The sequence below is a fragment of the Macaca thibetana genome, chromosome 8 (assembly GCF_024542745.1).
Source record: "Macaca thibetana thibetana isolate TM-01 chromosome 8, ASM2454274v1, whole genome shotgun sequence".
Lineage (NCBI taxonomy): Eukaryota > Metazoa > Chordata > Mammalia > Primates > Cercopithecidae > Macaca > Macaca thibetana.
Window position 1 is genome coordinate 95,017,754 of NC_065585.1, and position 9,398 is coordinate 95,027,151.

A 9,398-nucleotide genomic window follows, 5' to 3' on the forward strand; every position below is an offset into this window, starting at 1 on the left:
TTGTAGGTTGTTGTTCATTGTTAAATCAATAACCACTCAAGCTTAACAAAATTAGGCTTTTGCAAGAACATTCACTGCAGACAACCTCAAAGAAAGGAAAGGGGGCCTCAACTCTTACAAAGGCAGTTAGACAAAAAGAGTTGTGAGGAAGGAAGAAGAAAAGTCTTACTGGAAATGTACATGGGCAATATGGTCTCTTATGATTAACCATTTCCTGGAACATACAATTCTGTGTAATTTCTTAACCTTTACTGTTTTTCAAAAGCACAGGGCTCAGGTAAAGGTCAACATTATCACATGGAGCTACAATTCCAAGGTTACATTTCTTTGCTTTCTTTCATTTTAATTTTGCTTCTAACTTTGAAGATAGTAGTTTTCATTTTTTGTATTCACTATTTCTTCTATTTCCTGTATATGCAATCACTTTTAAACTGTGAAATCTTATTATGGTTTCTACAACTCAATAATACAAAGACAAACAACTCAATTAAAAATGCAAGCTAGACTTAGCAAGGCACAGAATTTGCTATTGAATTTATCTTGGAATTTACAATCTCTGTTATATTAAGAATAAAATTAGTTGGTTAATTAAAAAAGCAATCTGGATAGATGTTTCTCTAAAGATATACAAGTAGCCAATATGTATGTTAAAAAGTGCTCAACATTATTAGTTATTAGAAAAACTCAAATCAAAACCACAGTGAAATACCACTTCACACCCACTAGAATCACTATGATCAAAAAAGTCAGATTATAAAAAATGTTGCTGAGAATGTGAAGAAACAGGAACCCAGTTAAATGGTAGGAATGCAGCCAATCTGGAAAGCCATATGAGTTTTTCAAATGGTTAAACATAGTATTGCCAAATAATCCAGCAGTTTCACTTTTAGAGATATACCCAAGCATAATGAAAAATTGTTCCTACAAAAAAACTTGTATACAAATGTTCATAGAAGCCTTATTCATAATAGGCAAAAAGTGGAAACAACCAAAATGTACATCAGCAGATGAATGGATGAATCAAATTGGTAGATCCATAAAATAAAATATTATTCAACCATTAAAATACTGATACATGCTGTAATACGGATGAACTTGAAACATCATTCTATGTGCATCCTTCTATATGCAGTCTGAAATGACATATTGCATAATTCCACTCATCTGAAATGTCTAGAATAGGCAAATCAATAGAAAGAAAAAGTAGATGTGTGGTTGTCCAGAGCTAAAAAAGTTGGGAACACACAGGGAGTGATTGCTAATAGGTAGGGGTTACTTTTGGGGGTGATGAAAATGTTCTTAAATGGATTACAGTGATGGTTACACAACTCTGTGAATATATTTTTAAAAACACTGAATTTTACAAGTAAATTGTTAAATTTTATAGTATATAAATTATATCTCAATAAACCCATAATGAAAATTAAATTACATAAACTTATCATCAAATAACAAAGAAACAAAATGCCTCATTGTAGTATTTTTTTTATTAGTTATAAAAATTTTTTAAGTTTTTGAACATATGCTTCTTAGTCTTTTTATTTTCCTTTAATTTTGATAAATTCTATATTAAAAAATACTATGTTCTCCATTCTCTTTGTTCTTCATTCTGAAAATCCTATTGTGAATTTTAGACTTTTATGTTTATTTCCAATATTTATTAACATTTCTCTAACATATCCATTTATCTCTTTTAAATTATGGAACATTTCTTTAGTTAGATATCAAAATGTGTTAATTTATTCTTCAGCTGTTTGCACTCAAATACAGAGGCTTTGGTTTTATCAACATATATAAATTCTAAGATTTAGAACGAATCAGCTAGGAGGTTTCCCTGAGCCCCTAGCCCCTTCCTTTCTCCCCTCACTCCAACGGGACATGCTCCGCACAGCTTCTGTCTTTCCTAGTACTCTGCATCTGCGGGTTTCTTGGCCTGAAGATAGCTTCTTCACTACAATGTTTCATACTTTCATTTTTAAGTGGGTGCTCATAGTTTCTTTCTCATAAAATTTGTGCTCTTACTTTTATGCACAGCACAACCAGATTTTCTTATATATATATATTTTATTATTATTATTATACTTTAAGTTCTGGGGTACATGTGCAGACTGTGCAGGTTTGTTACATAGGTAGGTATACACATGCCATGGTGATTTGCTGCACTCATCAACCCATCATCTACATTAAGTATTTCTTCTAATGCTATCCCTCCCCTAGCCCCCCACCCCACAACAGGCCCTGGGGTGTGATGTTCCCCCTCCCTGTGTCCGTGTGTTCCCATTGTTCAACTCCCACTTCTCAGTGAGAACACATGGTGTTTGGTTTTCTGTTCTTGTGATAGTTTGCTGAGAATGATGGTTTCCAGCATCATCCATGTCCCTGCAAAGGATACGAACTCATCCTTTTTTATGGCTACATAGTATTCCATGGTGTATATGTGCCACATTTTCTTTATCCAGTCTATCTTTGATGGGCATTCGGGTTGGTTCCAAGTCTTTTATATTGTGAACAGTGCCACAATAAACATATTTGTGCATGTGTCATTATAGTATAATGATTTATAATCCTTTGGGTATATACCCAGTAACAGGATTGCTGGGTCAAACAGTATTTCTAGTTCTAGATCCTTGAGGAATTCCCACATTGTCTTCCACAATGGCTGAACTAATTTACACTCCCACCAGCAGTGAAAAGGTGTTTCTAATTTCTCCACATCCTCTCCAGCATCTGTTGTTTCCTGACTTTTTAATGATCGCCATTCTAACTGGCATAAGATGGTATCTCATTATGGTTTTGATTTCCATTTCTCTGATGACCAGTGATGATGAGCTGTTTTTCGTATGTTTGTTGGCTGCATAAATGTCTTCTTTTGAGAAGTATCTGCTCATATCCTTTGCCTACTTTTTGATGGGGTTGTTTGTTTTTTTCTCATAAATTTGTTTAAGTTCTTTGTAGATTCTGGATATTAGCTTTTTGTCAGATGGATAGATTGCAAAATTTTTCTCCCATTCTGTAGGTTGCCTGTTCACTCTGATGATAGTTTCTTTTGCTGTGCAGAAGCTCTTTAGTTTAATTAGATCCCATTTGTCTATTTTGGCTTTTGTTGCCATTGTTTTGTTGTTTTAGTTATGAAGTCTTTGCCCATGCCTATGCCCTGAATGGTATTGCCTAATTTTTCTTCTAGGGTTTTTATGATTTTAGTTCTTACATTAAGTCTTTAATCCATCTTCAATTAATTTTTATTTAAGGTGTAAGGAAAGGATCCAGTTTCAGCTTTCTGCTTGTGGCTAGCCAGTTTTACCAACACCATTTATTAAATAGGAAATCCTTCCCCCAATGCTTGCTTTTGTCAGGTTTGTCAAAGATCAGATGGTTGTAGATATGTGGTATTATTTCTGAGTCCTCTGTTCTGTTCCATTGGTCTATATATCTGTTTTGGTACCAGTACCATGTTGTTTTTGTCACTGTAGCCTTGTAGTATAGTTTCAAATTAGGCAGCATCATGTCCCAGCTTTGTTTTTTTTTTTACTTAGGATTGTCTTGGCTATGCCAGCTCTTTTTTGTCTCCATGCGAAATTTAGAGTAGTTTTTTCCAATTCTGTGAAGAAAGTCCATGGTAGTGAGAGACAGGACTAGTTGGATTTCCTGGGCCAACTAAGAATTCCTAAGCCTAGCTAGGAAGGTGACCGCATCCACCTTTAAACACAGGGCTTGCAACTTAGCTCACACCCCACAAATCAGGTAGTAAAGAGAGCTCACTAAAATGCTAATTAGGCAAAAACAGGAGGTAAAGAAATAACCAATCATCTATTGCCTGAAAGCACAGCAGGAGGGACAATGATGGGGATATAAACCCAGTCATTCGAGCCAGCAGTGGCTACCCTGTTTGGGTCCCCTCCCTTTGTATGGGAGCTCTGTTTTCACTCTATTAAATCTTTCAACTGCCTTCTGGTCTGTGTTTGTTATGGCTCAGGCTGAGCTTTTGCTCGCCGTCCACCACTGTCTTTTGCCACTGTCACAGACCCACTGCTGACTTCCATCCCTCCGGATCCAGCAGGGTGTCTGCTGTGCTCCTGATTCAGTGAGGCGCCCATTGCCGCTCCCGATCGAGATAAAGGCTTGTCATTGTTCCTGCATGGCTAAGTGCCTGATAATGATGACGCTAGTCACTGGATTCCACGGTTCTCTTCTGTGACCCACGGCTTCTAATAGAGCTATAACACTCACTGCATGGCCCAAGATTCCACTCCCTGGAATCCGTGAAGCCAAGAACATCTATGTAGACCACCATTTTGCCACCATCTTAGGAGTTCTGGGAGTAAGGAGGTGTAGCTTGATGGGGATCATTTGCCAACTCACGATATTGATTCTTCCTATCCATAAGAATCATCAATATGCAAATACATGAAGAAACATTTTAATCATATAGTGTTTCTATATTAAATTTTTGTTGCCTGGTACTAGTATACCTTTAAAAAAGTTAGACAATATTGCAAAGTTTACAGCATTTGGAACATATAACATTTTCCTATTAGTTTTCATAAAAACTAATTGATATTAGGTAAGATGAAAAATAAAGCATAGTCAATGAATAATAGATGTGGTATTCACATCAGTGTGCTCCATCTTTAGACCCTTTTTCAAAAATGTATTTACTATGAACCATCAATATCAAATACTAAAATATATTAAACCTGGTACTTTTTATTAGTTTACAGCAGGGTTTTATATGGTATTTTGGTTATTTTTATAGTATACATGCATATATAATTTATGAATAAATATGCAGATTACAGGGTACTTACTTTTTTGGAATTCAAGAAGCACGTGGTCAGAACAGTTTTAAGACTAACCTAATCTACCTTCTGAATGTTAAATGTGAAGAAGCTAAGGATTTTCAAATGTTATGCATTTTTTCTTCCAGTGATGGGATTCCTGAAGCCTCCTCTAAACTTTCAGTATTCCACCCTGATAAATCCAAATGTGCTTACAAAAAAATAAAACAATAAAAAAATCAAAAATCATTTCTAGGTATTCTTAGAATCCACTAGAAGGAAGTTGCACTTTAAAATTTGCTAGTTTTTGGAGTGATGGTTGCCAGGCATTTGGGGGAACAGGGGAAGGAGAGTTATTGTTTACTGGACACAGAAATTAGTTTTGCAAGATGAAAACAGTTATGGAAATGGATAGCTGTGATATTTGCACAACAGAGTTAATGTGTTTAATACCAGTGTAAAATGTTGTAACACAGTTCAAAGTATTTAGGATGATAAATTTTGTGTTACGTGTATTTTGCCAAAATTTAAAAAGATAAAACAAATTTTAAAAATTTTACTTCTATGTGATAAAATTGGGGGAATTTTTTGGCTCTTTTTCCCAATTTGCTTTTAATGGATATGTTTTTGTTTCATAATCAGAAAAACATAACTTTAAATGATAGTTTTATCACCATAGTTTTATAATATAGCTTTTAATATATATTCAGAGGAGTTTATTCAGTGTAATGCAAGTGCTTACTTCAATAAAATATCATCAGGAAGTAGTTAGGTAATTTTCATTTAGGAAATGCTATGAATTTTATAATGAATTGTTAGAGAAGAGGGGATGTGTTTGAACAGCCTGTTGGATACAGACCTTGCTCATCTTGGAGTGAAGGGGGATGGGGGTGGTGGGTAGATTGTCAGCCTGATGTGAGAGACTCAGTCACAGATGAGGTAGTGTTGTCAGGAGACCTTAGGTGAATCCAAGCACAGAGGGCAACTCAATGTTATTTTAAATATTTAAAGATAAATCCATGTCCCCACTTCTTTTTTCTCTATTAAATTGTTTCTCCAGGTTAAATATTCTCAGTTCCTTAAGTTTTCTGCATTAGGCATGCTTTGCAGGACTTTCATCATCTTTACTATTTTCATTCTTCTCTGATTGTACTTTAATTTGTTTACATCCTTCTTAACGTGGAGCCAAAGAGAATAAAGTAGGCCTATTTTACATGCAGTTGATCTTAATTATTTGAAGACTTTGTATTTGTGAATTCACCTACAGGCGAAAGTTTATTTATAACCCTGAAATCAGTACTCAATCATCACTTTCCTGGTCATCTGTGGGCATGCAGAGAGGGGAACAGAACAGTGTCCTCAGAAATAATACCACACATCTACAGCCATCTGATCTTTGACAAACCTGAGAGAAACAAGAAATGGGGAAAGGATTCCCTATTTAATAAATGGTGCTGGGAAAATTGGCTAGCCATAAGTAGAAAGCTGAAACTGGATCCTTTCCTTACTCCTTATACGAAAATTAATTCAAGATGGATTAGAGACTTAAATGTTAGACCCAATACCATAAAAACCCTAGAGGAAAACCTCGGTAGTACCATTCAGGACATAGGCATGGGCAAAGACTTCATGTCTAAAACACCAAAAGCAACGGCAGCAAAAGCCAAAATTGACAAATGGGATCTCATTAAACTAAAGAGCTTCTGCACAGCAAAAGAAACTACCATCAGAGTGAACAGGCAACCTACAGAATGGAGAAAATTTTTGCAATCTAGTCATCTGACAAAGGGCTAATATCCAGAACCTACAAAGAACTCAAACAAATTTACAAGAAAAAAACAAACAACCCCATCAAAAAGTGGGCAAAGGATATGAACAGACATTTCTCAAAAGAAGACATTCATATAGCCAACAGACACATGAAAAAATGCTCATCATCACTGGCCATCAGAGAAATGCAAATCAAAACCACAATGAGATACCATCTCACACCAGTGAGAATGGCAATCATTAAAAAGTCAGGAAACAACAGGTGCTGGAGAGGATGTGGAGAAATAGGAACACTTTTACACTGTTGGTGGGATTGTAAACTAGTTCAACCATTATGGAAAACAGTATGGCGATTCCTCAAGGATCTAGAACTAGATGTACCATATGACCCAGCCATCCCATTACTGGGTATATACTCAAAGGATTCTAAATCATGCTGCTATAAAGACACATGCACACGTATGTTTATTGTGGCACTATTCACAATAGCAAAGACTTGGAATCAACCCAAATGTCCATCAGTGACAGACTGGATTAAAAAAATGTGGCACATATACACCATGGAATACTATGCAGCCATAAAAAAGGATGAGTTTGTGTCCTTTGTAGGGACATGGATGCAGCTGGAAACCATCATTCTTAGCAAACTATCACAAGAACAGAAAACCAAACACCGCATGTTCTCACTCATAGGTGGTAACTGAACAATGAGATCACTTGGACTCGGGAAGAGGAACATCACACACCGGGGCCTATAATGGGGAGGGGGGAGGGGGGAGGGATTGCATTGGGAGTTATACCTGATGTAAATGATGAGTTGATGGGTGCTGACGAGTTGATGGGTGCAGCACAGCAACATGGCACAAGTATACATATGTAACAAACCTGCACGTTATGCACATGTACCCTAGAACTTACAGTATAATAATAATAATAATAAAGAATTTGAGTTGCTTGATGCACACATTCCCAGCTGAAGCCAAACAAGGCAACTGCTTTGCCTTCTTGTTTCATCTCTCATGCTATAAACAAGTGTCCTTTTCAAGGTTGATTTAGGGCCACATTGTTCTCAATTTTGTATTTTTAGTTGGCGATGTCCCTGTTTAAAATGGCCCTCAAGTATAGTGCTGAAACGCTGTCTAGTGTTCCTAACCACAAGAGGGCTGTGAAGTGCCTGTTGGAGAAATTACGCCTGTTAAATAAGCTTCCTTCAGGCACGAGTGATAGTGGTGTGTTCTGTGAGTTCACTGTTAATGAATCAACAATATATATTAAATAAGATTTCTTTAAACAGAAACACACGTAGAGCATAGTTATATGTCGCTTAATTGACAAAAATGTGACCAAAAGCTTGCAGGGACCTAACCCATTATTTCTCCTAGGAGCAATGGTTCAGAATGACCTAATTCAGTGTTCAAGGTGAGTTAATAAATCTTCACCTTGGTTATGAATAAAGATATTAGTTAGGTTATGGCCAAGGATGGTGCCTGTGTTCTATTACTAGAAAGCTCTCTCCATACAGCTATAGAGCTACTGGTCAGTAGTTTTGGTATTGAACCCATCTCAATTCTGTCTATTGAGAGAATTATTAACATATTTTTATTGAAATGACACTGAATCAACTGATTCTGAGATGGAGCAGGGCCCCTCTTAGGGGTCAGCTGGGCACCACATCCCTACCCAAGCATGAAAATACAAGAAAACCTTGATTTCTTCAAGGGGAATTCTAGGAACCTCACTAGCTTTGAGAAGCAAATGAGCAACTTGATAAGTAAGATGTAAAATTAGCTTAAAACAAAAGCCAAGGAAGTGAGAGTGAGGAGATGCTTGGTTCCCCTGGAGAAACTAAAGATAACATCTTATGTCCCTGAGTTATTTTTCAGAAATCGAAAACCCCACCAAATGGAAAATGCTGCCTACTGACATGTAGACTCCAAATGACGGGGAACTGAGGACTGAATTCTGATTATCATTCTTTGTTCTAAATTTCTTCCTCAGGGACTTGGAAGGGGTCACACACACAAGCCAGGGCTCAACATTCTTTTCTGCTGACACCAAATTTTTAGGCAAAGCTTTGGCTCCTTAACCAATCACAAATAAGGGAACCTTTGACTTCACCTATGACCTGTGGCCCTCGCTTCTTGATGTCTTGCCTTTTTAGCTAAAACCCATGTAGCCTCGGTGTATTGATTTATGATTTTGCATGTCACCTCTGCCTTTAAAAACTCTACCTGTAAGCCATTTGGGAGTTTGCGTCTTAGGCACGAACTGCCCAATTCTCCTTGCTTGGTGCCCTGCAATAAACGCCTCACTTTCTTTAGCTGCATCCCTAATATCAGTATTTGGTTTTACTGTGCCAAGTGGGCAGACCTACTTGTTGTTACCATTAATTCCAACTTGCCACATTCATATTGCACGGAACATTCACTTTAGAAGTGTAACCAGGGTAGTGACAGACTCAGGCCCAATGCCTTACAGAATTGCCCACTTTCTTCTTTAAAATGTAGGTAGAATTTTTCCAGATACGTTCTCATCCTTAAGAAATCAAGTATTAAATCTAGAAATGTAAATCAAAAGGGAGCATATATGATATAATATATATGTGTGTGTATGTGTGTGTGTATATATATGAATAATATATTATCAGACTTTAACTGAGATTCAGCTTTGGGTTTTGGATCTTGGCTAGGTCACTAGACCTCTTGAACTTTAAGCAAACATTAGTACACTTTTCAAAACATTTCAGCTAGTAAATTTGAATATTCTTCTGTCCCACCAAATGATCTGACTCCAAGAATCAGCCAAATTAAACACTCCTAATTCCCTCACAGTCAAAGCCTGCCTCTATTCCCT